Here is a 13158-nt window from a genome sequence, read left to right on the forward strand (position 1 = left end):
CCCCCCCCCCCACCTCCACAGCCAACCTTTTTCACCCCATGCAGGGCCAACATGAGGGTCAAGACGATGTTCATGCAGGTTTAATTTCTGACAGATGTACAATAAAGCCCAAGTTATGATTTAACTCTTCCGGCGGCCGTACGCTCTTTGATTTAGCGCCCCGGGATGAGGGATGAGTTACAGCTGACGCGCACAGTCTGCCTGGGCTGGAACGGTAGGCAACCCGGTTCATAACTCAGCTGCCAAATGTGTAGTTAGTCAATCACTTGATCTGTAATCACAAATGCTGCCAGAAATTACATGAGTGATGAGCTGTAATAAAAGCACTTACTTTTCCTGCTCTGTCTCTTAAGTGTTATTGGCAGACCCCTCTCTCCCAGGAGGCCGCGGCTGTGAGACAAAATCCCGATATAAACTGCCTCATTGGTCCCTGCCTCTCTTTCTCTCTCTCTCTCTCTCTCTCTCTCTCGCTCGCTCTCTCTCACTTTCTCCAGCGCTCTCCCTCTCGCTGCTGTACTGTACACGCGTGGATATGGGAGTGACTACGCATGCAAATTTCTTTTTGACATTCCTCCCTCCATTCTGGGATTGCCTTGCTTCGGGATAAATGATCTTCACTCGAGTAAAGACAGCCATCCACGCCTCAATCATTTATAATCTGTAATGTCTGCAGAGGTGCAAGAAAATACAATTCACTGAGGAGAACGCTCTTTACACGCGCTCTGGCGCATGTCGTTGGCCGGTAAAATGGATCGCATTTCGCCAAACTTTTTTCCACCTATTCTTACAGTTCCTGCTAAATTCACGCTAAAAATTGTTGTTTTTGTTTCCGACCTCACTCGCTGGGTAGTTGTGGATTTTGAGAAGATCGGGTTGCTTTTGTCCAAGGTTGAGTTCTTTATTTAGGCCCAGAGTTTGAAGTGGCCACCATTTTGAACAGGTGTACTGAAGGAGAACTAAATTTAATGCAACACTCTTAGAAAACGTTGGTGGTGGCTGAGTGGATCAGTGGGTCGTCCTCCTGATTTGGGGCAGGGAGATCTGGGTTCAGATCCTGGTCAGGAAGGCCAGCCTGTCCACAGAAAATGGTTTGGTTGCATCAGGAAGGGTATCTGGTGTAAAAACTGTGCCCAAGATATCATGGCAATGATTTGCTTTGGCAAACCCTTCTCAGAAAATGTTGGTCATGAAATTATTATTTTTAAAAAAGAATCTATATTGATAATCTTGTAATCCATTTCTTGCTAGCTTCAACTCACCAGTGTGGGTAGTTTTTATCTTGTGTTGGACCAAAATCTTGACACAATCTGCTGGGTCTTACCCAATGTAGTGGATATAAATGACCCAGCCCTCGGTTAGTTATTTCACCCAATTTGGGTGGCTTCTGACCCAACATTTTTCCAATTGTTGTAGCACATCAAAGATTTGACGTTATGGCATAGCTCACCAAAGATTTCACGGCCATGACAACCACTCACCTCCACCCCCGCAGCCTATTGCACAATGTTCCACAAGACATTTTTATTGATATGGAACCCCTGTAATAATTACACATTCTTGTATGCACTATTGATCAGGCCTATTGATGAAATCATATTTTACAGGAGAGGTCTGATGATTTGATGCACGAGCCGCATAAATCTCCCCTCGCAAGCAGCAGCTGCGTCGGAACTCCAACTGTAAAGTGATTGATGCCCACACAGATAAACACGCACAAGCGCTTCTATCATTTCTATCTGTTGCTTGAACACATCAGTAATAGTCGCAAGTTAAAGACAGACAGAAATGTAATCATTTCCATATCTTGGGTCCATCCATACAAATGGATGATTGCAGGGAATGACAAGTGCTTTCCAGCCCAGTTCATATGATGTGGAGCTTGGCTGTTTATGAAGTCAGAGCTCCATCTTATCATGATTTGTATTGTCGGGCAAGGCTGAATCTGCATGGTGGTAATAGATTCGGATGTGGTTCAAATGCCCTGTAGTCAAGGCCAGACAGAAATGAATGTGGGATATTGTCCGCAACCTGCTCGATATGAAGCGTGGCTTTGATGTTTGTGTTGCAGGCCAGGGAGAGTAATGGACAGCTGGCTGGTCAAATGTGTGGAAATGATGAAACTTTCAGTGCCATGAAATAATATTCTCGCTTCAGGCAGAGTCCTTGAATTTGCAAAACTGCGACTTTTCAAAAGTCAAAAATAAATAAATAATCTAAAAGAGTTGACAAGACATGCATCTTTGATTTAAAAAAAAAAAAAAGTATTAAAAAGTTTTTGATCAGTGTAATATGTCCCAAAACCTTTTTTGGTGACATAAAACGGCAGGTAACATGTTTTGCTGCATTTTATTTTTGTAAATATTTAATTAGAAACTAATGTCTGCTTCCTTCTGATTCTATAGGGCCTTTTCTTTTTCATATAATTCCTCCAAAACAACTGGCAAAATTTCCTGAAGAAACACGCTAGGTTTTGGCTGCTCGCAGTTTCTCTTGAAATACGCACCAAAAGGAAACCAGCAGCAAATGTGTACGCATACTCGTGCCTTGTTGCAGTGCATTATCACCTTTTGATCTCACAATGGGAAAACATAGCATACACTTAGGAGAAAGAATTTATTACTGGCCCGATATGCTTCAGGTTAAAAAGCAGTAGATTAGACCGCGTTTCCATTTTGGCAAGCGTTTCAAGAGAATGTTTTCTTTTTGGGGTTTTCGGCTCCATTCAGAACCACTTGGGGGTACTTAAAAAAAAAAAAAGCCTATGGTGCACCACTGACGGCTGTTTTTCACATTTGAGTTGGCCAAAGGGACATGGGAAACATTCATGTTCAAGGGGCCTGCAAAACTCAAAAAGCCGGGATACAGAGTTAAATCGCTGGCCCGGTCAAGATTCCCCACCGTCCCCAGAGTGGCTACTTATGAAAAATGCTGGAAAGCCTGTCTGGCTTTAGCCTGCTTTGGTAAGGAAATTGATTGTAATCAGGAGTGATTTGTTTGATCAGAAAACCTGCTGGACCCAACCCAAAATGTGCCCAAAAATGTGGAGTTCGGATAGTGCTAAGAAATTAGCATTTATGATAGCACTTGCCATAAAGTTCCGTGACGGAATAAACCGTGTTGCGTTGTTGGTAATTTCATCTGGGCAACATCAATTTTCAGTATTCATCAGAATCGCTACAACCTCTTGGAAAATTTCCCCCTCTAAAACATTTTTTATACTGGATACAGTAGTTAGATTTTTGATTTTGAGTTTCCACTCTTCAATCATTATTTTATCTCCCCTATTTTCATGCTTAATTGAATGCTTGCTTGCGTCGTGCATGATTGATAGAGTATGGAATCTATTCATGCAGCGTGGCACATAACGAAAAGCAGACTGCTGACTTTCAACATATAACTACTTTTGTCGCGCAGCTGTTTGAAATGCTAATACGGAACAATACAGCCAGTGTGCTCCCCAGAGCTTGAGCGAGAAAGCAGAGCAAGAAAAAAAAAAAGAACGTTTTTAATCTGAACAGGAAGCCCACGCTGGCGATTCGCTGTGACACCGTGATTGATATGAGTGAGTAGTGTATTTACCGAGGCTGACGGGATAGGAGAAAGACAGTGTTTTCTTCCCATCCTTGCGCTTATCTCCCCCCATAAATCACTGACAATGGGATGCATACTAAATGCGAACGAGCAAATGTTGTATGGCTCGGAGTCAGGCAATTCCACTTTGACCTTTACATTTGGCATTGGTCACTGATGCTAAATGCACACCCTGACCTTCCTCGACCTTGGGCTACTCATATTTGAAGACCGTGAAGCATAACGCCGGCGCAGAAGGCATACAGTGTGCTTACAACGCAAAACGCTTCTTGTGCTGAACGCAAACCAATCGATCTGAGCCGTACTCGTAGATTCGGATCCGGCGCACCTCGTGTGATGTATTGTCATTAAATGTACCGAATAAATGAGGAGACAATTTCCTTTCTCCCCGTCTCATCAGTCTACGTCTTTATTGCTCTTATTCCATTATCCCCTGCCCAGCGGCGCTCGGCGATGCCCCGTGTCCTTGCTAACCTTTGACTCCAGCCACTGCTTGAAAGGTTCTGCACTTTGCCCTCTCCCATTTGACCTGTCTGAAATATACCTTTATAATTGCCCCTGTCACTATCAAACGCACATACGAGCGGGTGGAGGTTGAAGTCTGCCCGGTAACCTTTTGGCCTTGTGTTCATCCATTCTGCTTGGAGCCGGCACAACGGGCCTCCAACCCCCCCGCCACAATCCCCCCGACCCACAATCCCGTACTGTATTAGTCTGCATGTCAGTGTTATTGATGGCACTCTGGAAATATTTTATTGGTCAGTCACCACCTTTGACTGGGGCAATGCAAACACTAACTCCCCTAAAGCCTCCTATTGACGCGGATATATATATGATCAGATGGCTAATTGAAGTATAGATTTAGAATGGGTGGAGACAATGACCGTTTGGATTTGAACACCTCGGGGTCACCGTTGCTTTTTGCACTTTGCATGTGTGGGATCAATAGGCGAAAACACATATCGAGCGCCTTAAAATGGAAGCGAGACACTGATACATGGACGGGCGTTTTGTCTAAAAATACACGATGAAGGCATCAGAGCCGATCTCGTTTTTTGCAAAACAAAAGCGAAATTAAAATACACATAAAAATTGGTAAATTGTCTCGATCTATTCCCCCAGCATGTTCCCTCAATCTCCATACATGTGTTCATCAGAGGGAGCGTGGCCTGCATTGAAGCACCCGCAATTAAGATAAGACCAACCGCAGCTGGACAATTACCTGCCAACGAAGCTTTTCTGGAGGCACTTCAGAACATGGGGACCCCTGAGGATAGATGTACCCTTCGTTGAACAAGCGCTTCAAGAGGGCGAGAAGAGCAAGCAAGGGTTTTAAGGTACGAAGCATGAGAGAGTCGAGAGGTGCGGAGAATGATAGAAATTGAGAAAAAGACTTTGTGGGGTTTTACCCAAGAGAAGCTGTCTTTGCACGGGCATGTGGCGGAGCACCGGGGTGACCAGTTGTCTGTCCCCAAGCATAAGCCGCAGCCCAAAGCTTTGGAGACACGGCTGCAATGATTGCAAGGAGCCCATGAGATTATCCTGCGGCGGAGGTCATTATCACGGATGTTGAACGATGTCACGGCCTAAATTCTGAGAGATAAGCGTTTGCGTTAAGGTTGCGCAGCCGTTCCTGGGTTGAAGTCTGTCATTCACTCGTCATTTCTGAGAGAATGGTATTCTCAAGTTTTGTTTTTGTTTGTTTTTAACAGAGAAGAGAATGGCTTGTCTCGTGAGGTCATATACGTTTAAACCACAGGTGTCAAAGTCAAGGCCCGGGGGCCAGATCTGGCCTCCTACGTCATTTTATGTGGCCCGCGGGAGCAAATCATGTGTGTCAACTATCATGATTCATGCTGAAATCTGTACCGAAATGTCAAATTTTCATGGGTAATAAATAACGTTGAAATTTTGCACCGGCCCTCCGAGGGAAGCCGTAACTCCGAAGTGGCCCGCGACAAAAAATGAGTTTGACACCCCTGGTTTAAACGATGTATATTTGATGGACGCACAGAAATTTTATTCGGACAATAGCAATTTCAAACAATAGACTACACTTTATACTTCTACACTACAGTCTCCAAACTGGTTGGGTAGAACATTTTAACAAGAGTCCTGGTGTTACCCTGCTATGATATCTGATACCAAAATGCCCCGCAGGGCAGCCACAGCAAATCGACAATGGATTAATGGATCTGGTCTTGCTCATAAATCTCCTTGGGATTGGAAACCGTTTGAGGACAGTTAGCCTGTAGTGCTGTGCTTAATGTTACCGGCAGTTTGGGTTTCCCATCGTTCAAAGTAGCGACAGGCTAGTAAAGATGTAGTAGCATCTTATGGCCGCGTTAAATCAGCAGATGTCAGGAAAGCTGGATTGTACGGCTTGCTTTGCTTGTGAGCCATGACATCACGTATTTGTTTAGAAATGACTCGCTTCCCCACACATACGACTAACGTGAAGCAACCGGCCACCAAAAAAAGATGCCGGTCGGACGTTCCCCGATTCATCAGCGTCAGCGCACGCTTTCAAGCTCGTGCACTAAGGCCTTACCATAGATCACGCTGGTTAATAGTTTGCTGTTCCTGCAGGTGTGTCGGGAATAGCGGTAACCGCTTCCATTAGTGGCGAGAATGGGCCGACCGCCTTCCCCCCTTTCCCAGACGGCGCTGTCATTACCCATCCATTGTGAGACCTGGGAGGGATGTGTAAGTACGACAGACTTATGGCTACGTCAGAGTGGCAGGAAGGTCTCCGCTGGTTCGGCAGCGGTGGGGAGACGGCGGCGTGCACTCAACGCCAGATGGGGTGGTCGAGATCAAGGGGAATGGAGAAGCCCTCAGTACGCCATAGCACCACTCCTCGCGCGTACGTGAGTAGAGTGCAGGCTGGTTGACGGGGAGGGTGATTCGCTGCTATTTTTACAAGAAATGGGTTGATTTGTCTTAAGCCATTACCGTCTATTACAGCCGTGAGTCTTGGAGGAAAAGGTGGGAAACGGCAGACGCTGGCATTCTACCTAAAGAGAAATCAATGAAACAAATTAATCCTTCGCAGGCTGCGGTGACACAGTAATCCATCATTCAGGGGGCGCTTTTACGCACTGAATCAGTGAGTGAGGCAGGAGGATGGAGAGACTGGGGGTCGGGAAAGGCGGGTGGGAGGGGAGAGGGGCGGGGGTGCGCTTGGTGGTTGTGAAGGGGTGGGGTAAAGTGGGGCCGATGCCCTGCGGGACCAGGGCAGACATCCACACTCCAAAACATAGCCGTAACCGTGGGTGGTGGCAAGGAATCAAGGAGCTTTGAAGACTTTTTCTTTTTCCTTTTTAAACATCTTTCAGCTGCCTGTGGACACGGAGAGCTGGAGGCTGAGGCAGCGACACAAACAGAATCTGCTAATGGTGTCACGGCTATAGCTTAGACATTTGCCTGTACGCCTTTTCCCCCCGCCCCCGTTTGTCTGCCGCTCACTTGCGGCTCCAACTTCAAGCTGATGGCTGTCGGTGAGAATTTGTTTGCGGCGCCTCGTCGTTTATGTCCACTGGACGTGCGTGCAGGAAGCTAACCGTGAATGCCCGAAAACAAGCGCTGAGAAAACAAATGAGGAAGAAGTGGAAATCAAGACAGCCACATTTTGACCAAGCGTCGTGGTATTCATTTGATGCCACCGTACCGTTTGGAAGAGTAAACCTTGATCTGGCTTACGTGCCCACCACTTTCTCCCAGTGGCTGCATCAGCTATGAAAATAGTGTGACATCATACTGCAGGGCTGTCCTCAACAAGAGGAACAAGGGAGAGTAAATGAAGGATGACAATGGAGAACTCTTGTTTTCTTCCTTCTCTGTATTTTTTCTTTTACTTGCAAACATAAGACCGCGGTTCGTTTGAGTAACTCCACGTCCTTGTCACGCAGTTATGACGGCTCAACGTCAACCAATTCGGTGAACTACACTGTGCGGAGCCTTTAGGTGATGTTAGGATGCTCGCAAGTGTTCGTAAAGTACTAATCAGTTATTTGTTTTCCCTTCACAGCTTTTGGGAATGCAGGCGTGAAAAACTGAAAACCTGTGCTTGAGATCGACTGATGAACGGTAAGGAAAACCAAAAATCCCAAGAACACCCTTGTGCGCTACATCTTTTATTGCAAAGTGAAAGTCATTTCAAATATGGACTCGATGGCATTCCTGATGCGTAGCGATATCCAGATGTGACGGGGATCTTACGAGAAGACAAGGCCCAGAGAAAAAATAAATCGTCAAGCATCTATCAATTTAATAGAGACCCAACCCCTCGTACGCTGCAACCGTTGTTCGCCACATTAGATCTTAGATTCATCAGCAAGCCTTTGAAGAAACATTCCTTACCAGGCCAAGATCGGCGTAGCCTCCGATGACGCTCAGATATAAAATGAGAGCACAATTCAGACAGTGGAAAAAGAACAAATTCACATAAAGAGATTGAGGTTTTTATTTGGATTGCAGTGGCTTTTCGTACAACTATTGCGCCTTATTACAGATCCAGGTCTCAGCTTCTTTTACTGACACGCATCCAGATTGAACATTGTTGTTTTTATCGAGCCGTGTGTGGTGTGACTCGAACTTCGAGGAGAAGAGGGTTAACGTTTAGGTAGCCAGGGTCATACCGTAAGGAACGTTGACGACGACGGAAGTCATTATTTGCCACGTCACCGTATGGGATGTGCCACTTACCTTAACTAGCTTCCTCGTGCAGGATGACATTTATTATACCCTTAAACAGTTGCAGGTGTTTGCACGCTTTGGGATGGCATGTTAGAAAATCTGAGCGTATGACGGGAGGCAAGATGAGCAGAGGGAGGAGGAGGAGAAGGAAGCGAACGAGATGGGAAATAAAAGGGGGGGTTGACATTGGGTGAAGATGGGGCAGCAGACATGAGGAGGAAAAGGAGACAGAATGACCAGAGGAGGCCTGTGAGGAAAGGGGACGATAGAAAAATGTGGGGATATTGCAGCAGAGTGGATGCTGTGAGGGAGGCAGAGTGAGAAATGTTGCCGGAAATGCTCGAGCCAGCAGTGTGTGTAAAAACCACACTGCAACATTTCTCATCCTTGACATCACTGACAAGCTTTTCTCACAGACACACACACACACACACACACACACACACACACACACACACACACACACACACACATTCACATGGTGAGCTCGGTCGTAATATCCACTCGATCGTTTTGTTTTCTTCCCCTGTCTAAACAAGCGGGATGTTTAGGGGAAATTAAATTTTAGCTCATGTTGTAATTCTTAATTCCAAATGTATGTGTTTAAAGATTCCCACAGCACTCCCAATAAACGATGTTGTTCTAATGAGAACTTTACCCGGGCCGTGGAAGAGGCTCCGCGTAAAAGTGGGGGAGTGTAGTGCCCGGTGACACATCACGGATACGAGGCGAGCGGAGGAGGACGCGAGATTGTTGTGGAATGTTGCTCGGTTCTGGTCGGAACTCGGCCATCCCATTTGTCAGGGCTTGACCCCAACTCTGAGGTCAAAGGTCACGGGGAACATCTGAGAGAAGCTGATGACATGGAGAAATAGAGCAAGGGGGACAGAGAGAAAAGAAGTAAACACATACAAGGATGCTGTGAGAATGTTTTACCTTCATCGGTCTCACACATGATTCATATTTGTAACAATATCACATTGATTAAAAAACATTTCGGGTGTTACTTAAACTAGTGCGATGTACAATCTGAACCCAAGCATGCCCACAACCGTCCACCCTTATTACTCTTATTCATTTAGCAATGTTTTGGGGGATTATTTTGTTTGTTTTTTGCGGTTGTACCCTGCATTGTTGGAAACCCACGTTCAAATTTAAAAATCATAGTGCAAACAGCTGTTAGTCTATGTCAGAACAACCACAATAATAAACATATTTTGCAAGAACGACGTCTCTGACAGTGTCAGTCAAAACCGAGCCGTGTGTTCTTCATAAAATACCGACATTTGATATCTGGTGGGCGTATAAATACAGAGCCACTTCACCGTGCCGCTAGCTCACAGCCCGTAGCCATAAAGTCCATCTCGCCCCTGTGTCGGTCCTTGCACCACACTGACACATCCCGCCGTGCTTCAAAACACCGGACAGCCATGTTGCTCACCGCCTGTGAGCAGACACAACACACAGTCACAACTCAAGGGCGAGGTGAGCAGGTAGATGGAGCGTGGCTAGCCGAAAATGGGGACACACACACTCGCACACACCTCGTATATTGGGTTACTTTCGGACTCAACTGTGAAAGACTGGCGCGTTGCTTCAATACACCCTGTAAAATAAACACATTTTTAATTAAATGTTTGTTCTGCCAGCAGCATCCCACCTGATTAAGTCCACTAAAAAAAAAAGAAAAAAAAAAGAAAGAAATCAAACGGCCCCTTGTGTCGAGTTACATTTTTAAATTGTCATTCTTTGGCCAGACACATCAAACAGGTGTTATGAATAATTTATCTTAAGAGTTTCACATTGATAAGGTCACAATCTGCCAGCTTTGGACACTAAACGCAGGCAGCCCACCTTCACGTGGCTGTCTTTTACACGCGTGCCCTCACACACCTTTCCAAGGCGAAATACAAAATCACCCTGGAGGCCTTCGTCATCTTGGGTGACACAAGATGGAGGACAGTCATCGCTCTGTTTAAATGCTAATCTTACCAATTTGGGGAATTGCTGATGAAATCTTGACACACCGGTCGCCTTTTCTGGCGTGCTTATTTTGCATTGGTGGAAACCGAATGCCCAAGTAAAACTGAAGCATCAGCCACTTTATTAGGTACACTTGATCTAACGCGCAATCCAAAATTCATCCTTGGCAATCATCAAAAATAATCATGTCAGACTTTTCACAACGTATTAAATGAATCACACTGCATTGAGGAGCTGAGAGCTTTTTCTAATATTTTGGTTACTCTGTAAAAAGGTCTGAACACTAAAAAAAAAAAAAAAAACAATTAAAACAGCTAGATTCTCTTTGTCAATATATTAATGTTCTCGGTTCATTAGAGTGTGCTACTATTATTGGCACATGTATTAATATCGACACGTATTCGTATATATTTTCTGCAATTGCTTTATTTGTAATTGCCGACTGTGGTAAAAAAATAAATAAATAAATAAATAAGCAATTTCTCTGGGCCGTGAACAAGACTTGTCATCAGTCTGAGCTCCATCACACTCATGGTTGAGCTACACTACATTTGCAATTAAGCTCCTGCTGCGTGTTGGTTTTGGTGGGTAAATGAGAGGTTGGGGGGGGTGGGGGGGCAGCGTGTTGCACTTGTGATGTAGTTAGTAAGCAAAAATTTCAACAGCAAGGCCTGGTGATGAAGCGTGATCCGCATCGTAAAACAGAATCACTGATTCCGATGGATCTTTCAGGTTGTCATTCATTCCCAAACCATTTTTTCCGAAAATGAAATCAAATCATCGTCAGGAGGATTTTTCTTTTTAGATGTTCTCCCAACCAAGCTGATCTTGTTCCCTTCCCTGCCCTCTCATTCTCCCAAATAGCACCAATTATCCATTTTTTTTTCTCCTTCAATTTATGATGCTTATTTGTGGGCATGCATGGGACTAATCTGGACCTTTTTTTTTTTTTTTTGCTGAGCTATATTTCTACTGTGTGTTGTCGGCTAATGTGTGGATGGGATGAAAGGTAATCTGCGTGCAGAATTCCTAAAGCTCCCTTATCCTTGTTGAATTTCTTAAGAATTCCACCTTTGCCCTCCCGCTTCCCTTAAAATAAATTACTTGAAGGGCGAGATGCCTTCACGCCGCCCCCCCACCACCCCCGCATTTGTCTTTCCTTTTTTTCTGAATGGTTACTATAAACACAGTTAAACTTATTCTTACTACATAAATCCTTTCAAGTTCCTTTTTCATGTTCCGCTTCACTTTTACTACAATAGTCCAATGACGATTGTTGTGCACGTTGCTTGTCGATGATTCCAATTCCTTGATTTCCCCCGCTTGACATGTCGCTTTTGGTGTGAGTGGGACAAAGTTGGTGTTTCTCTGCGGTGTTTGCACAAACCGCTGTGACGTGCGCACTAATGGACGTGGCCATCTTCGTCTGGGAAGCAATTAGCACACATGGCTGTTAGAAATGAGGGTTAGTGAGCAATAAAGCCATTGGCCTTAGCGTTAACTTAAAGGTAACCTTAAACCTAATTGAGAGAGGCATTGTTATTATTGCCCTCAATTGCAGAGCCCAACCCCACCCATTTCTGTTACGGAGATGGCGATAATGATGCGATATAAAAATTAAAATAAAAAACTCATGCCTCTTGAGTCTAGACAAACACGTTTAATCGCATGAGATTCAAAAATCTATCACATAAAATGATTAGGTCATGATGGATGTATAATGGATTTATTTATTTTTTTGTGGGGGGGGTTACCACATAGTTGCACTCCTAATTGCCAATCCCGGTATTGTCGCTGCCTGTTAAATGCTGCATGTGGTGTTAAATGTCCGGACTGCTCTATTTCTGACCAGTGGTCATTTTCCATTCAGGCGATTGCATGATGCCTTTTGAAACTTGCTGACCCTGAGAGGAAGAAAAAGAGAAGGAAAGAGGCTGCAGGATAAAAGGCCATTTGAAATGACCCCCCCGCCCCCCACCATCCCCTTTCACGCCATAATGAGCAGTTTGAGGATGAGATTTAAGCAAAAAGAAGCCTGCACTGATATACACACACACGTCTTCTTTTCTGTAGACGACTTCTTCAAGCAATAACATATTTGTATTTCCTGAATTAAAAATATGTATATTTACTAATGTTTTATTTTTGTTTCATAAGCATTGAACAAGAGGTTAAAGTTTCACGTGTGTTTAAAAGGAACGTTTACATATTTACTGTTCGTTATAATGCATCGAATGAAAATTAGCCACGTTGCAAGTTTTAAAAGATAAATAAATGCAGGACACCAAACTAAATTGCAAAACATTAATTGTAGGAATTAACGTGACATCTATCATTCTCATCCACTAAAAATCTGGTGGCATTTATCAATTTGGGTTAAGTTCAGTTTCAATCAAATAGCCGTTTTAAAAAGATACCATCAAATGAATGTCATGACCAAATCATAAGTGGCTTTAGTCACCAAAACCGAAAACGTGGAAAAAGTGACATAAACGTAAAGCACAGCAACAAGTGAGCGTTTTGGCAAACTACTTGATGCTCTAAATGAGTTCCAATCATACTGAAAAATTTTGATACTCTGGCAGCTGTTAAAAAGTGACCAGGTCAACTGGATGTGGCCCTAATGAAGCCTGAGGTCCAAACACACACACACACACACACACACACACACACACACACACACACACACACACACACACTCACTTAGTGTGCACGTAGACTCACGCCAAAGTGCAAATTATTGTCCATCCATCCTCAAGCATTACATTACTGATTACTTTTAACACTAAGGTAATCAATTAAAAAATCCAGTAAATGTGATCGAGAAGAGGATTCGTGTTTAAATTTTTTTCTAAATGTAATCTTTGTGGTGGTGTTTCTCTGGGG

The 13158-nt window shown here is 44.3% G+C and overlaps 1 long non-coding RNA gene across 2 annotated transcripts; it reads right to left on the reverse strand.

Moving 5' to 3' along the window:
• Positions 1-6: 6 nt before the first annotated feature.
• On the reverse strand, positions 7-5092 carry LOC109530694 (uncharacterized). 2 transcript variants are annotated; one of them, XR_002171052.1, is made up of 3 exons: positions 5001-5092; positions 4814-4891; positions 7-1072 (listed from the first exon to the last, which is right to left on the reverse strand). It is a non-coding gene; the product is annotated as an uncharacterized LOC109530694 (long non-coding RNA). The 2 variants fall into 2 exon arrangements; XR_002171051.1 differs by lacking the exon at positions 7-1072 and having other exon boundaries at positions 2252-4891.
• Between the last annotated feature and the right edge of the window lie 8066 nt (positions 5093-13158).

The sequence above is a fragment of the Hippocampus comes genome, unplaced genomic scaffold (genome assembly GCF_001891065.2).
Source record: "Hippocampus comes isolate QL1 unplaced genomic scaffold, H_comes_QL1_v1.1 scaffold195, whole genome shotgun sequence".
NCBI lineage: Eukaryota > Metazoa > Chordata > Actinopteri > Syngnathiformes > Syngnathidae > Hippocampus > Hippocampus comes.